The 18,365-nt window shown below is 37.8% G+C and overlaps 1 protein-coding gene and 1 long non-coding RNA gene across 4 annotated transcripts in view; one reads left to right on the plus strand and one right to left on the minus strand.

The window, feature by feature from the left end:
• Positions 1-18,365, minus strand: part of LOC111075847 — an 81,181-nt gene that overhangs the window by 36,463 nt on the left and 26,353 nt on the right. The gene's annotated exons all lie outside the window — the stretch shown is intronic.
• Positions 9,458-10,934, plus strand: LOC121405066. 3 transcript variants are annotated; one of them, XR_005968358.1, is made up of 4 exons: positions 9,458-9,625; positions 9,700-9,785; positions 9,851-10,204; positions 10,408-10,934. It is a non-coding gene; the product is annotated as an uncharacterized LOC121405066 (long non-coding RNA). The 3 variants fall into 3 exon arrangements; XR_005968359.1 differs by having other exon boundaries at positions 9,458-9,580; positions 9,700-9,789; XR_005968357.1 differs by having other exon boundaries at positions 9,700-9,789; positions 10,408-10,932.

Raw genomic sequence — 18,365 nt, forward strand, 5'->3', positions numbered from 1 at the left:
CGTTATCTGAGGTAGGATACCTATTCAGGTCAAATGTTTCCTTTATATTCTCACAAGTGCAGGTCCACACAAATTGGATCTCGTCGCGTCTACCTAATCATAGTCATGGATATATAACTCTGTGCCAATAGTGTCTGTGCCTTAGTGTAGTTCTGACTTCCCTCAGAATACGATCGTGTGTTTACCAAAACATCTTACAATTAATTAAAATCAATTGTCATGGATACCTCTGGCCAATCATTTTCATGTACTTTCCAAGCAGACTCATTTTGCTACATATGTGGTAAGTACATGATGAAATAAAAATCGCTTTTACCGAAACTCTCCAAAAACAGTATGAAGAAAACTTTAAAATCAAACCCGAAAGTTTTGTTGAAGAGTGGGCACCAAGCTGTATATGGGCAGTTCCGCCAAAAGGTCCACCAGGCCAAAAATCATAAAAAGTCAATAAAAACCGATTTCCATATAATTTTTTCCGGATAATTTTTTCTAAATTTATTGAAAGGTAACTAATTTACTTTATTGACATATAATTTCATTAAGTTTCATCCTAAAACCTATGAAAATAAGCAAAAGTTCACGTTTTTGGTATTTTCTGGTATTTTTATAGACATTTTTCTTTTACTATTATCTCCTAAGAAGAAGATGATTATTGATAAAAGTTTCTCCTTAAAGTCTTTCTAACATATTAAACTAAAAACTATTATCAGAGTGTTTGTGCAACCTCGGCTAACAGTATATTTTTAGGCTTTTATAATCGCGGAATTTGGTAACGTTACGCCAGTAACGTTCGCCAGATGCCTCCGCGGATTTTTAACAAAAAAAGAGGACAAGTTTTTACATTTAATAAGTTTGAAAATTAACTCTCAATACTTCATTTATTAGCACAAAAAATGTTAAACAGATAGCCCTATCCAATTCGCAGAGTTTTTCCATTTTGTACCCAAACCTCGAAAACCACTTCTGTTTTATGTAACGCACTTTTAGGTCATACTTTGGCTTATATCTTTAAAACCGTACGCTCGATTATTTCCATTTTTTTTGGTGAATATAGGTCTAACTAAAGTATATTCAACAAAGATAATCTTTTTTCCAAATTTCAGATTTTGTACTATTTTTTTCAACATTTGGTCGTACGAATGTAACGTAACGCCAGATAGGAACTGCCCATATGTCAAATGTGTAGATTGAATTTAACAGCATATGATTACGATGAAAAGTAAGTAACTCTAATCCACAAACTATTAACTTTACCCAAAATACTAAACATTATTTTTTTTCTTACAATTTTTTTTAGAAAACAATTAAAATTTGGTAGTCCAATGATGTGGAAAAAAACAGATATTCACGGCGCCGAATTTGTCTTTTGTTCAGTAAAGAAAACTGGAATTGGGAAACACATGAAAATAGTTTACCCGAAATAATCTGGTTTCGGCTTTACCCTTCCTGCTCGTCCTTCAGAGGAAGGATTTCATAGATTTAAAGATACTAGAGGTATGTGAAAAAAACAAGCGCTACCTCTGAAAAAAACTTTTAAAAAAAATACCAAACTTAAAAAATTCTTCTTCTGTACGGCCATAGAAAAAAACCATAATTCTTAAAAAAAAAAATTAAAATCCCCATATCTATCAGAAAAAGTTGGTTTGGATCCTTGAGGAAAAAAAAGTTCGATTTTGTCGGGTAGTGTTATCAGCCCATAGTTCGCTATCTCGTTTGTATGGTTAAGTCCATATACATACATATGTGTGTATATGTATGTACATACATATTTATGTATGTATGTTCACATCTGCATATGTACATATGTACGAGTATGTGTATTCTATTTTGTCGTACTCAATCCGTTTAATTGTTTCCATTTGTGTTTGCTTACTTCGTTTCCTGGGTCTGTGCACATGTCATAAAGTACGATTTTCCACAATCCTCTGCTTGAAATCTGCCTCTTGGCCCATGCCCCCGTGTCTCTGAGCTTCATTCAGCTACCAGTTGGCCCTTTAGCTGGCATGGTCGAGTGAATCTTTGCCCTCCGTCCTGCCAGCCATGCTGCTGTTGTTGATTTCATATCATTTTTAATTTTTTACCCAGCGCTGGTCAGAGCAGTCCAGGGCATGGGCATGGGCATGGCGTACGGTGTACGGTACGTGGTGCTTGTCAAACAACTGCTGCAACAGCAACGGAAACAACAGCCATGACAAGCAGCAAAAACAAAAATTGAAATTGCAAAAGCAAAAGCACAAGAACAAGCGAGAGAGCAAAAGTCTGAAAGAAGAAAACAACAAGAAACAAAAACAAGAACGGAAATTTGTCATCGGTGTGCCGAGGACCAAATACTCTTGAAGTGCTATCCAAAGCGCAAAAGGCAGGTAGACAGGAAGAGCAGAGTGCGCTCTCAATGGGACTATCTATGTGCATGTATACGTACATATACCTGCCACTTGGCTATAATGCTACCAAAACTCTGATGCAAATAAATGCAAACTACATAGTATTACCTTTTTCAGGGACATCTACATATTTCTGTATGTACGGTACATTGTACACATGTATGTCATAAATTCTATACTTCCTATCCTTGGACTTTGTAGCGATTGCTAGAAAAAAAATATCGATTTCGATCAAGATTAAGAGCTAAGAGCTCAGGGTCGCCAACCCATAGGATCAATACAGATCTCCGTAAAAATTGTAGAAGGTTAATTGTAGAGGATATGCAACAGTTTGTAATTGGCGCCAAGAATTGCCATCGTTAAAGATGGCAGCGAAAAAAAAGAAAGCTGGAAACAAGGCAGCAACAAATTACCATTGGCTTTTACAATGAACAGAAGATGGAGAGCCAAAGAAGACCTTCAGGGGTGGGCGGGAGGCACTTCCTAGCTAACACTGGACAGTGGGACAAAACCGATGAACAGAAAACTAGTGCAAGATGATCGGAAATTCTTGAGTCAGAATGATTTTGTAGTCTCTCCATAACAAGACTTTTGAAGTACCTTAATAATAGAAAAACAAGCATAGCTCGCATAATAACTATCATTATATTATTGGGATTTTTATTTGTAGATTTAAAATAAATTATACATAGGGCTTAGAATATTTTATTTCATCCCTATGACCCACTGTGCACTCGGACACCATCAAAGGTCCTGGCAAAGGGGCAGCTGAAGCAGAGCATCAGAAGTGGTGTCAGCAACAACGGAGGCAGAGGTTGAGGCTGGGACCGAGGCTCCAGTTTATTGTGTGGCGCAAATGTTAATAGGACAAAAAATCTCAAAGATAAGGGGGATGCGGGGCGCTGGTGTCGCGTGGGGAGTGCCGAAAGGGATAATGAAAGTTGGCCATGCCATGATGCAATTATATAAGGTGGCCTCGACGCGACATCTGCTCTCTTTCGAGGTCCATCCGTTTGTCAGTACGCGTGCAAATAAAAACAAAGAAAGAGTGATATCTCCTGGTAGAGCTTGTCTCTCTGACAGTCGAGAGATGGTCCTCACCACAGCGGACGAGACTACTTATATTGTTGCATCGTGGGCCAGGCCAATTTACTTGATCTCTTTCTCCCACTAGTACTTCCTCTCTCTCTCTCTCTCTTTCCCTCTTTCTCTCTTCCGTCACTCTTTCATTTTCACTCGAATAATTGCCTCAGCAAGTTCGGGGCGGAGGCAGTGGTTTCGAGGCACACGTCAAAGGAGCGAGAGAAGAGCGAGCGAGAAGGAGAATGAGAATGAGAAAGAGAGGGGCATATGCAAATCAGGGGCTTGTCAAGAAACGTCAGGGATAGAGGATTATCATGAACGCTGAGTGCCTGAAAAAATTTCCTTCATTTCTTGACATTTTATAAATGATTTTAACAAAAAAACCTGGATTTCCTTCCAACTTCATCTCCTGCTTTTCGTCATCTGGCATTCATTCCTCTGCCCTGGAGTAACCGTCGTGGTTGATTGCTCTATTGCCTCCTATTGATATTGCCAGCAATACTTTGCAGTAGAGTTGGGTTTCTCATGAGTGAGTGAACAAAAAAGAGCTGTTCACTTCACTGAGTGAACATGCTCACTAAATTTTTGTTCAGCTGCTCACTTTCTCTCTTGTTCACTCAGTTGTTCACTTGTTCACAGTGAACACCACTAAACAACTGAACAAGTGAGCAACTGAGTCAACAAGTGAGTAAGAGAGAAACTGAGTGAACAAGTGAGTAAGTGAACAGCTGAGTGAACAAGTGAGCAAGTGAACAGCTGAGTAAGTGCTTGTGTAAGCAAGTGAACAACTGAACAAAGGGAGTGAGTTGTTCACTCACTTAAAAGTGATCAACTGAACTTGTTCACTAAAGTCAACGCTCTTTACCCAACACTACTGTGCAGCCATCATAATAAATATGCATCAGGTTGAGCCAAAACATTTTTTTTCTCGGAATTCAAACGGGACACCCCCTAGTTTTGTTACCTTGGATTTAATAGTAATTTACATGTTTTTATTTTTTTAATTTTTTAGAGGTTGCTACCGAATTTTAAAACATTTTTAACTAATAACATTTTTAAAAAAATTGTTTTTTTGCGCCTCTAATCTGCAGTGAAATCTATTGCATTTATATCGATAACATTAATATCGTCATGAGTCTACTATTGGGGCAAAAGTCCTGGATAAGTTTTTGATCAATTGTTGACTAAATATATTAAACTCCTGAACCTCCTGATATTCACCAATCGTTAATGCATTAACAGTAAGTGACCGATGTTCCCTTTGTTGTGGCTATATTGAATTCATACAAAAATACTTGACAATGGAAGAAAACGAAGCAAAACACTTGTTTGATTTGGTTAATCGGTCAGACGAACGATAAGCTATATTCAAAAGTTCTTCTATCAGTCCAAGAGGCCTTTTAAAGTGCTTTTGTTCTATAAGCTAGAGCAAAAAAGGGAAACCAAAAATGTTTCGGCAGATATTGCATCTCGAGAACGAAAATTTCAACACGTGAAGGAACAGATTTTGAATTTCGTCAAGGAATGGGAAGCACTCAGAAAAAATAAAGAAAATAAAGCCAAGCAAACTGCAGCATTTAAAAAAAAAAGAATCGGCATGGCAAGAAAAAATCGCAGCTCTGTTTGTAGCACACGCTAATGCTTTAAGCATTCTAACTATAGAAGAGGATAAGAACTTTCTAATTTCGCAGAGGCAAAATCGATGGGGGAAAATTGGTACCCTCGATACAAAATATTGTACTAAAATATCTAAAAAACTGGAGAGAGAAAAAAGATTGAACAATTTAAAAAACCGAGAAAAGATGCGTGTTCAACATGAAACAAATTTGTGCACTCTTGACTCTTCTTTTTCGTCGGAGTCAAGTAATATCTCTGAAGGAAGTCTTCAGGGATCATCACAGCTACGTACACATCGACCCAAAGTCAAAAGATTTAAAATTATAAGCGATGGAATAGCTGTTAGCCTTGATGTGGCCAAGTTGAGTAACAAACGAGAAGGAACGTGTGAGTCGCTTCTGGGGACGCGACTCTACTTATACCCGTAATCAGTCTGTATATACATTTTTGAGCTAATGATTTTTTAGAATTAAAAAAAAAAAAAAATTTTACATTTTACATTTTTTTGCTACATCTGTTATCTACATCTACATCTACAATGTATATTCCACATCTAACATGTAGATTGTACATGTACCATTTATATTCTACATCTCCTCCGCTAGGGGTTGTTCGCGCACTGAACGCGGCAGAGTGTGCGAGCGAGAAAGAGAGGGAACCAACAGAAAATTCATTTCTTCATTCTGGCTATAATTATGATCCGATCTGATTCAGATTCGGCAATCTGGTAGATATTTGCATTCTCTACGATACTGCGTTTTTAGTTTTATCGTATCTTTAAAAATGTGCCTGCCACAGATTTTCGTTCTTTGTTGGGGCGGCAGGGGGCGGGGCGAAATTTTGAAATACACTTGTAGCAGTGGGATATCACATGAGTCTGGAAACCAAATTTGGTTGCCCTAGCTCTTATAGTCTCTGAGATCTAGGCGCTCATCGAGACATACAGACAGACAGACAGACAGACAGACAGACAGACAGACAGACAGACAGACAGACGGACAGACAGACATAGCTATATCGACTCGGCTATTGATGCTGATCAAGAATATATATACTTTATGGGGTCGGAAAATTTTCCTTCTCTGCGTTACACACATCCACTTTTACCACAAATCTAATATACCCCTTAACTCTTTTTTGAGTACGGGTATAAAAAGCGGTTGTCGTTTTAACTTCGACTCTTAAAAGTGCTGGATGCGATTCATCTCAATATCCGTGAGTACAAATACTATTCGTCGTCAACGAAGGTTATATAGAGAAAAATTGGCGTAATGCTTGAGAGCTGAGTTGGAACCAGAATGTCCATTGACTGTTCACTGGGACGGAAAAATTATAGCAGAAATAAGCGGTGACGAAGTAGTCGATAGACTACCTATTTTAGTATCCGGACAGCAAATCGATCAACTCCTTGCGGTCCCAAAACTGAGCTGTGGTTTTTAAAACAATTCTTGGGGCTTAAACGAAAAGATAAGGTGTATGTGTTTTGATACCACAGCATGTAATACGGGGCTTAAAAATGGAGCTTGCATTCTGCTGGAAAAAAAATTAAAGAAGGAATTATTATGGCTGGCCTGTCGCCGTCATATTTTGGAAATTGTATTTCAAGTGGTAGTTGATACATCTCTGGCGTCTTCCTGTGGACCTGATGTTCAAATTTTTAAAAAATTAAAAATTGTTCGGAAAAACATGAAGAGAAATGACTATAAGTCTGTTCTCTCTGATTCATCGCTATGTAATCTATTTAATAATCTATCTATTCAGATCAAATCATTAACTTTTCAAAGGAAAAAATATTGTTATATCAACCAAGAAATGATTACAAGGAACTGCTTTACCTCATTATTATTTTTTATCGATTTATCGATTAAGGCTCCTGCTGGCTTGTTGGATGGCGAAAGCCATTTATTCCTTGAAAATATTTCTATTCAGGGATCAATTTACAATGTCAAAAAGGGAACTGAAAAGTATCAAAGACATTTTCACATTTGTTGTTCTTATATATGCAAAGCACTGGTTTAAAGCACCGTCAGCATCTTCGTCAGCATCCAGGAAACGACTTGCCACTTATAAAAGATCTCAAACAGTATGAAAATATAAACTTTAATATAGCAACCGTGGCATTACAAAAAATATTACGTCACCTTTGGTATTTATCCGAAGAGCTAATTGGGCTGGCTTTTTTTTTATGATGAAGGTATAACCTTGGATACGAAAAGGAAAATGGTGAATGCATTAAATAAAGACGGTTCGAAGGATGGTCCGAAACGTCCAACGATGCTGATTGAATCAGTTCTCGAAAAAAAACCTTGAAGACATTGTTACACGCAACACCGTACCGTTTTTTTAAACTGACTGGAATGTCATCGGAGTTTTTGGAAAAAGACGTTGAAATGTGGCATAGCGATGAAACTTATAACCATAATAAAGCGGTAGCTTGCAGCATACGAGTAGTGAATGATATTGCGGAGCGAGGAGTAGCTCTAATGGAGGAACACAACAAATTACATACCAACAATGAAGAACAAAAACAGTATCTTTTACTGTTAGTAAACGACTTTCGCAAAAAGTATTCAAATACTAATAAAAATACCTTACTAAAATTATGAATATGAAAAATTGAAAACTTTAAATATTTAAAAAATATATTTAATAAAAATATGAAATGTTCTTTTCGTGGTAGCAACCCCTAAAACTAAAAATTAACAAAACAAATTCTATAATTTTATTGAATAGCCAAGAACAGAATTACGGGGTTTCCCCTTTTTTCAAATTTTGGCATAGCCTAATATGCATGCATAAAGCATTCATTGACTTTAATTCATTGGTATTTTGGCATACGTACATATGTACATATGTACGTAATGCCCCCCATTAATAAATGGTTAATCCCACACTCGTATCGATTGGCGCGCAACAATGGAAATGCGACAACATAATTTTCATATAAATAATCTTTGCTCTGCCCGAAAACTGTGGCCTGCCCCAAAACAAACAAAATAATTTTACAATAATTTGAGTGTATTCAGATACATATATATAGATACAATCTATATCTACCACTATCTATGTATATATGTATGTATGTATCTCTATCCTCTCCTTTACATTCAAGTTTGGTTGGTGGAAAATTGGCCGCATTGCATAATGGATGATGGCCATTTAACCAACCATTTTATGGTCATTTCGTTCGATATGAATGCAGCTCAATTTTGGCAACGCAAACGTGTCTGCCTCTGGTTTAGTCGTATCTCCTGAATGGTGTATCTGCATCTGTATTTGGCGTCTATGCATTTGAATCACCGCATGTGCATCGCATTCTAGGGCTGAAGGCAGGTGCATGTTTGATCAAATCCGTAACGAGAACAGGAACCGGTTTTCCTCAGATTTTGCGATCTTTCGCAAACAATAGTCAGGTTAGGGAACCCTTGGGGGGGACCAGGGCAGGCACACAGGTAGGCAACATCTTTATAAAAACTGTATGTATACATACAAAACTTCTCTGAACTGAACCCTTCTTTCCATAGAAGGCTATGTATCTTTTGGGCAAGAAACAATAGACCTGAACAGCTGTCGCTGCTCCGAAACTAACTTATTTTCCCACTTCTCCACTCTACTCTACTTCTCTTCTCTCCTCTCCGAACCATTGTTCCAGCGAAATGATAAGATTCTTCTGGCGCAGCTGTCTCATTCAAAAGATACAATATCTGGAACAGTTGTCTTGTCTTCGTTTAGTGTTTTTTTCGGGTTGTCTGAGCTTGTGAATTAAATTGCTCTCGGACCAAAAAGATTCTCTCTCTGCTCTTTTGCAGGTGGCTGCTGCTCCTTTGCTGCTGAGGAAATTAAATGTCATTTGCAGCATTTGCCCCTGCCCCTAGCCCTGCCCAGCATCTTGGTAACACACACACAAAGTCAAAGCCAGAGCCGGAGCCTGAGCAGCTGTCGGAGATGGCCAAAGACACAGGACAGGCTGTATAAATATTATCGCATCATGCGCATCTACTAAAAAATAAAAATAAAAAAATAATCCAAATAGCAAATACATATGTATATTATACATCTTTCATTATACTATGCAACAGCCAAATAAAACTCTGGCGGCATCAAGCCCTCTTTTTCCAATATACTAGGGGCTCCAACAATTTTTATAGGTAAACGCTTTTTTTAGTTGTTTTTTTATTTAAAAAAATTGATATTTTTGTTGGTCAAAGTCAGAGGGCCTTAAACGACGCTTAATAAATGCCTATGTGAGTAAAATATAATACAGCAATAAACTAATTTATTCAGACCTTTCCTGAGTTTTAACAGAGAAAATGTAGAGCAAGCTTAAATATGTATCATTTTTTTTTTAAACTAAAAAACAAAAAACTTTACAATCCAAACATACAAACCAAAAAAAATATTTCAATAGAAATAATTTTCGTTCCAAAAAATAAATACGTTTTTAATTTGGTTGCCTAGTGTTATCGGCACACCAAGAACTAGCCGGCGAGTCCCAGGTACTGTCGAGACACTTTTTGACCGACAACCACAACGACGACAATGTACGAGTATTTACGATACATTTTACATACATATGTACATATTTATCTATTTTTCCCTATAACTACTTGGGCAGCCACAACTTCGGCAGCGGTCTTTTTGCACGAGGAGGCTCCATTAATGATGCAGCAAATGGATATATTTTAGCCTAACATGTAGCATGTATGTACGTATACAAAAATCTTGCAAAATGTGATGGGATTTTCCTTTATTGTCTCCTTCCACAGGCACCACAACTAAAAGAGAAAATGTTGAGAAGAAAAAGCTAGGCAAAGTGCAAATAAGAGCCAAACCATGCTGCAAGACGAGTCGTTCAAGGGGCAACACCCTTCTGGATGGCCAAGAGTCTTTCCGAATCGTCCATGTCTACACTCTGTCTGTTACCAGAGCCAATAGAAAGAATCAGAGATATCAAAATATTTCCAATAGCTCACAACATTTGTACAACGACCAACGACTGAGAGCCATCTGCAGATACCTTAAGATCCACCGACTGGACTGGGAACCAGTGGAATCGAACCTCCAAGAATTGAGCCCTTGAATAGTATGTACATACAAGGCCCATGATATAATCTCTCTGCGTAAGTTTATATGTTTGTGTTCTATGAGTTAATTATCTTTCAAATCTAAGTATCTGGTATCTGAATGCGTTCTATACAATCGAGGGAACAAAACAGACGAAATACATAAGAAAAACATACGAAAATTATATTCGCCCCGTAGTTTTCACCTACTTGAAAAGTTGTACTTGACATTTCTTTTTCGTCTTCCACTTTGCGGTTAGATTTTCGAAAAAGAAGATGCAGTCGGAAAAGGAGAAGAAGAAGCAGAAGAGCGTCTGCCCTTTTGTGGCTGCTGCTGCTGTCGTGCCCGCCTTAATGATTTTCCATTTTTTACACAAACAACTGAACCCACCTCACACAGCAGCTGTTCGCTGTCCGGTGTCTGCTTCACTGATTCACCACTCCACCGGACCGGACCCCCATTTCTGTGGATACTCTGCACGACGACACATGCAGCTTGCGCGTATGGAAAGCATTCAAAAGCAATTAAGCGCTTTCTTTGCTGCCAGCCGAACCAGTCAGTCCCTGCAAAAGATCTGGGAGGTACACAGGGCCCTTGCAACACATGACTTCAAAATGTAATGTCATTAATCAAATAAAAGAAAGGGGAGCAAAGAAGAGAACGAGAGAGAAAAAAGAAAATCATAGGGGAGAAACGCCCAAGTACAAGGCGAAACACTCTGAGAAAAATGCCAAAGTAAAAACAAACACGCCCATATTCAAATTTAAAGTAAATAGAATTTGATCTTATTTAATCTACAAATAAAACACTTTCAAATACATTTTCAATATAACATTAAATTTTTAGCTTTAGATTGTTTTATATTTGTATTAAATATTAGTATGACTTAATTTGAAAATATTTATTTTGAAATCATAGGGAACGACTGCTTATATTACTTATACAATTAATGTAAATGGCATTAAGTTTATATTTTCATTCAAAACGAGAAGGAACGTGTGAGTCGCTTCTGGGGACGCGACTCTACTTATACCCGAACTCAGTCAATATATACATTTTTGAGCTAATGATTTTTTAAAATTTTAGAATTAAAAAAAAAATTTACATTTTTTATTTGTTTACTACATTTGTCATCTACATCTACAATGTATATTCTACATCTTTTCCGCTAGAGGGCTCTCGCGTACATAACGAGGCAGAGTGTGCGAGCGAGAAAGAAATTGAGTAGCGGGTCTTTTGCTGGAGGAGGCGGGGAAGCAACTGAAAATTAATTTATTCATTCTGGCCATAATTATAATCTGATCTGATTCAGATTCGGCAATCTGGTAGATATGGTCATTCTCTACGTACATTATCGTATCTTGTATGTTGTGGCTGCCACAGATTTTCGTCCTTTGTGAAGGGGGCGGGGCGAAATTTTGAAATACACTTGTAGCAGTGTGATATCACATGAGTCTGGAAACCAAATTTGGTTGCTCTAGCTCTTATAGTCTCTAAGATCTAGGCGCTCAACAATACGGACGGACGGACGGACAGACAGATATGGCTATATCGACTCGGCTATTGATGCTGATCAAGAAAATGTATAATTAATGGGGTCGGAACCGTTTCCTTCTCTGCGTTACACACATCCATTTTTACCACAAATCTATTATACCCCTTAACTCTTTTTGAGTACGGGTATAAAAACGAACGTAGTAACTAAGTCGAATACACTTTGATCTCAAGCTGCAACTAGTCAACAGATTTTTTTTATTTTAATTCTATTTTAGATTGTTGTTGTTTCATATTTTATTCGTACAGGAACGTTTAATCCGACGTCGCACAGTGGGACAATCGGCAATTTCAGCTTTCTACATTAATAACTTCTGAACGAGTCAGGATATCTTCTCTAAATAAACTGCATTTGAAGCAAAAAGCTTCCACAATGTATTCGGCAAGAGTACAGGTGCTACAATGTCTAAAAGATTTACAATAAATAGTCAAAGTTGAACTTTGTTGCCAGTGCATATGTAAAATCTATATATGTAGAATGCGGTAGTGATAGGGTAGTGCCAAAGAACACCAGAAGCGGGAACACCATTAATCCTCTGTCTCTACCCTAAGATATCGATAGGAGACGCGGACTCAGTTGCAACGTGAGAAAAGAGTGGCAACGTACCGCCCTTCTTCAGTCGCTGCAAAAAACTCGTAAAAGACACAACGAAAATCATAAGTTAAAATTAAGTCGAATAAACTATAAACCTTTAAATAAACAATCATAGTTCTTTTACTCAAAAGAAGGGGTCTGCATATATATAAAAATGGAGGATATATGTATATACATATATATACAAAATGTTATATATAGTGCATCATCACGTGAAAACGACTGGGCAGATTTTTTTTTACTTTTTATTCAGTTAATTTTGTTTGCCAGAAGAATGTTTCTACGAAAGAAAAACCATCGATCGCGAAAAAATTAATTTTTATTTGTATTTGGCAACGGAATGTTTTTAGAAAAGAAAATTTCAGAAAACCCAACCTACGATCGCGAAAAAGGGATTTTGTATTTGTTTCTTTTATGGAAGTAGGCGAAGAGCCAATTGTCATAGGTGAAGATGAGTTCTAAACTCGATATTATTCATCAATTGAGTTATAATATGCCTGCTATTAGGCGATAAAACCTTGGACGATGTACACGTCGTGAAATAAGTAAACGGAATCTCTATACTAATCTAACGCAAGAGGAACGTGCAGAAGTAAATTTTTTGCTTTGGATGTTCGACAAGATTCGACCAGATCATATTGATTCGATCATTTCTGCCGAAAAACCAGATGTAGAAACTGATTTGGAGTTGCAGACTCACCGTGTATGAAAACGGAAAGCGTTTTCCCCGCCCGTTGGTACAAGACACAATCAGTGGAATGGACGGATATCCATTGTAGCAGCTTCGTTCTCCAAATGACAATGGCAGATCAATCCTGATGAAAGTGAAAGGAAAGGATGTCGTTATCGATAACCGCGGGATCGTTCCAAAGGGAGCGACATGGCGGTGTTTGGCATTGCCGGTCCAAATGCAAGCGACGAGAGGACGAAATTTTAACTTGGACGCTACGTGAGTTGTATCGAGGTAATTCGAAGTCTGTTTTCATTACCGATCCATGAACGTCACCCGACTGTCGTGCATTTGGCAGTTCACTTAAAGAACAGACAGCGTGTGTAGTTTACGGACGCAAATGCAGTGCAAAGAGCAGAAAGAACACCAGCGACAACATTGACAAATTTATTTTCAACATGCGAAAGCGATCTGTTTGCAAGGACTACTCTATTCGGAAATGCCACGCTATTATACATGGAACACTTCATCAAAGAAGTTTCAACGCCGAAAGAGAGGTGACACTGTTGCTGGCTTCGCTGATGTCTATTGAACTGATGCCCTCGGACGAATATACACAGTTCATCCATGCCAAGCCGAATGCTTCTAACTTCGCTTGATATTGGTAAACATTAGAGGCCCTACATCCTTCGCTTCCTTGCGTACTGTGGATGGTGTGCTGTGCGCCACTTTTCAGGATGCTTGCCAACGTTTGAATTTGATCGAACACGATACACATTAGGACTCAACGCTCGCCGATGCAACTATTTCTGCGCCAGCGAATAAAATTCGTACATTGTTTGCGGTCATCATAGCCACATGTCAGCATTAAAATGGGGCGAGACAACGATCGCCGGGTCCGCTATATCAATTACGCAAACTTTTTATGTCAACTTCACAATATATAATTTTTGCACTCCTGCCATTGTTTTTGTTCGTCTTACACCTTACACCGCGCTTGCTGCGCTGCCGTTCACGTTCACGTGTATTACAGTGGTTCGTACCAATACAATGATCCGTTTTGCCTGCTCTATTCGCACACAATCGCACTGCAGAACATTTGATTGTGTGTGTGCCGACCACTGCTTATAGTGTAGTAAGGACCCATATACCCATATAAATTAAGAAATATTCAAAGAAAAAAACAAAGCAAATATCTCCAGAGTAGTTTCGAATATTATTTTTCTAAATGATATAAAAGTTGAAAAATAATAATCAAAAAAAAAAATAGATAGTTTGAAAAATTCAATTTTCTTGAAGAGTCTTTCCAACAATCAAATTTTGTTTATTGGACAATATTACCAGTAAATACACCTAAGAAAAGAGACCAAAACAATAATCATACATGCCATATTTGGCCCCAAAGATGCAGTATGTGCCTAAAAATTGAATAAGTTCAGACCACTGAAAAAATGGTAAACTTTGGATGCTATGTATATGTATGTACGTATGTATATACGTATGTATGTATGTATGTATGTATGTATGTACTAGAGCCCTGAATAAATCCACATGATTCATAAAATCACAGTATACTCATGCCTCTTCAATGCGTTCGATCATTACCTTCAGTTAGATTCGAATCACCTCGAATCACTAAAAACCCGAATCCGAGCACTGCGAATCAATATCATCATGTTTCGTTCGCATGTCTCTGAATTGATTCAAAACATTCTTCGGATTTCGAGTTCCTTCGGCTATGCACATTCGGACTTTTTTTGCACTGAAAAAAATGAATCGCTGAGAAGCCGTATCGCTGATTCAATTGGATCGGACGAAACGAATACCGAATCCCTGCGAATCGATTTAGTTGCCCGTTCATGCAGGGCTCTGTATAGACAAAGGGTTTCTTTTTGCTTTGCGTGAGGAGAGAAGCCGCCTTTAGACAGCGCCTAACATAAGCCACCAAAAAAAAGCGTATAAAGTCGGCACAGTCCACGAAATGTTTATCGCATATACACGCTGGAAACTGAATTCAAACGTTGCAATCATATTTAACTTGGCCAGAGCTGAATCAAACCGAATCAAACCGAACCAAACCTGCCTCATCATCCGTGCCTCTGTGCCGTGCCGTGCCGCTGATGCATAAACTCCTTCCCCTGATTTCGGTCTGCTGCTGGTTTCTGATGTGGCTGCGGCTTCGGCTCCAGTTCCAGCTCTGGCTGTGGCTTCTGCAGCCAAACCTCACGGTCCATCGTAACAGGTAATTGATGCCGCTTGCGCGTTGCAAGAACTTTAATCAATTTATCAGATTTTTTCTCGTGTCTTCTTTTTGTTCGCCTGCCTTTCTTTCGTTGGCAACAACATGATGATTGCTTTTTTTGTGCTTGAGTGTGTGTGTGTGTGTGTTTTTGTATATGCGCGTGATGCAAGTGACCATAAAAACCGAGAACGGCTAACGAAAAGGCCAAAACAAACTGCCCCTTGGTGGAGAAGGCATGGGAATGGGAGTGGGACACGAGGCACTGGGCACAAGACCTAGCAGCATGTCCAGATGACTGGGAAGTCAGTCGGGCGGACCAGGTAAGTACAGGTTGGGCCAGGGCTAAAGTGCCAACCACCGGCGCACAGTGGCTCGTTTTCTCAAAACACGTTGCAATATTAATAACTTTTGAACCCGGATAGGTATAAGTCTCAAATTTAATACATATATTTGCAATACTTAAAATAAATTAAAAAAAAAAATTAAAGTAGGCGTGTCACTGGAAGGGGCGTAATTAACGGTCAAACTCGAAATTTCGTTTTTTTTTTACCCTAAAAACCATCATAAAAAATATAAATAAAATTGAACAGCATGCAAATATATTTATGTACAACAAATTTTAATTTTAAATACATTTTTTTTTAATTATTTATTTTGCACTTTCTGAGCTGATAGCACGAAAAGTTAACGTCCGAAAAACGGAAAGGAAAAATATTGAACATTCGTTTTTTTATGTTTTTGAATCATGAAATAGAGATGTAATCGAAGCGTTTTTAGAAACTGCGAAAGAAAAGCAAATGTCTAACACCTATAGTTCATAAGAAAAGCGAAAAAGCGAAGATTTGTTCAACTTGCTGTTAGCTTCCCGGATGAGAGCTGTTCCGGACTTAAAATTAGTATATTCCTCTGAAATGGTTGCCCCATTTGAAAATAGGGAAAATTGCTTCGTTAACTATGAAAATATTTAATTAAATGCATATGCATATATGTATGTATGTACATATGTATTTAGCAAGGGGGCGTGGCTTGGCTAATCTAAAATTTACGCATTTATACCATATGAATGTGTTTGTTAATTTTCAGCTAGTAAGAATTTAAAACAAAGAATATATTGAGCAACATCTCTGCTGCGTTCTCTAATGGCCGAATACGTAGGTCCGTTTAGTTAGCATGGGTTGGAATGGAAAATAGCTAATATCTTCTAAAAGGTTCAATTGTGGTAATGGTTTTTTCTTTTGTTTGTTTGCTGAATATCACCACTATTTTTTCGTGCAGTCCAATGCTTGGCCAAATATGGCCATTTTTTTATATTCCGCTAAAAATTGAAAATAGTTCAAAAAATGAAGTTTCTTAAAAAAATCTAATAAAATATAATCGCAAAAAATATTTCCTTTTTTTCTAAATTCATATTTAAAATGTTCTCCTAGCTTGAGTACTTTTTGAGAACAATTTATTTACCTTTGCCTTTTAAGAACGGTTTTCTTCATTTTTTTCAAAAACAGAAAAATGGTCCAACTTTGAACAACGATTATAAATCTTAAAAAATTTGTGTATATTATGAAAGTTTGGCTTTGAATAGCTTGATCAATTCGTAATTAAAGTGTAACAAAAGTTTTGCCAACGCAATATCCGACTTTTGCAACGAGTTTTCGGAAAACGAGCCACTGTGCGGCGGCCATGGGCATGCGGTGGTTTTTGCGTCTATGGAAGGCCACGGAAAGCAACAAATTTGTATAAATTGATGTGAGCTAACCGATGGTTGAGGTACTGCGCGGGGTGGAGCGGGACAGGGGAATTACTTGGGTATATGTTGGCAATGTAGGGTATAGAATTCTTCGATTCCAATTACAAGAACTCGCACAAGACACTAAAAGTCTATCGTTGTTGCATACAATACCCATACAAGTCTCATCAACGAAACATTTCTCTCAGTACATATGTACATATACATACATACATACATACGTATGTATGTACTTGATGGGAACAGATTAATTTAAATTGTGAATTCACAATACTTTCTGTTACATTCATATGTATGTGTGTATATCGTATGTATGTATGAGTACATTTTACATACATACATACATAGATACATATGTACATCGCTAAATATATCAAGTATTATGAACCGATAAAGTAGCAACTGTGTCTTGAAAACAGCTGAAAAAGTGTGTAAGATGATCTCTTAATCCATCTTCCCAGGTACATATGTACATATGTATGTATGTATGTGCATCCTTGGCTTTCGTAATCTTATCTAACCAGTGCACTTTGCTCTGTTTTGTGTGGCTTCTTTATAATTTATACTCGTACATACATACGTATGTATGTTGTTAGCCACAAATGATGGATATGTACATAATATTTCCACCATTGTGCGTGTAAATATTTATTTTGATATTTTTTCGCCTTTCCATATTCCTTCCGCGCTCGCCAGGCCAACCCTCTCTGCAGAGTGTCGGTTGCCAGGGCCCATGCTTATTTGCTTTGGAGTAGAGCTCCATCCATGTGTCATTTTTATCGCCTTACTGTATAGTTTCCCCTACCCCTTCGCCACCCCTACCGCATGCCGCATGCCGCATTCATCGTGCTTCAAGTGGCGCTGCACAAAATTGCCAACTACACAATCGCAGCACAGTCTTCTCTGGCCGGGTTTTTATGACTCAGAAGTGCTTTACGCTGTGATTGAGTAGACAGCCAGCCAGCCAGACAGCTAGCCCAGTGACAAGAGAAAAGGGGAATCTGGGGTAGGTGCTGGCGGATACCGCCTTGTGTGGGAATGTACATATATGTGCATTAGGCTGGGCCAAAAAACTTTTTTTTTCGAAATTCAAACGGGACACCCCCTAGTTTTGTTACCTTGGATTTAATAGTAATTTACATGTTTTTATTATTTTTTTTACATTTTTTAGAGGTTGCTACTGAATTTTACAAAAAAATTTAATCAAGAAAAAAAAATTTTTGCTGAATGAGTTGGATAATTGGTGAAATCTATTGCATATATATTGATACCATTCATATCGTCATTAATCAGTTATTGGCAGTAAAAAACCTTCACAAGTTTTTGCGAACTAGTTATCTAAATATATCAACCTCAGCTAAACTTCTTGATTTTCACTAATCGTTAATTTGTATTTTCGTGGTAGCAACCCC

Source organism: Drosophila obscura, unplaced genomic scaffold, assembly GCF_018151105.1.
Source record: "Drosophila obscura isolate BZ-5 IFL unplaced genomic scaffold, ASM1815110v1 contig_74, whole genome shotgun sequence".
In the NCBI taxonomy this organism is placed as follows: domain Eukaryota; kingdom Metazoa; phylum Arthropoda; class Insecta; order Diptera; family Drosophilidae; genus Drosophila; species Drosophila obscura.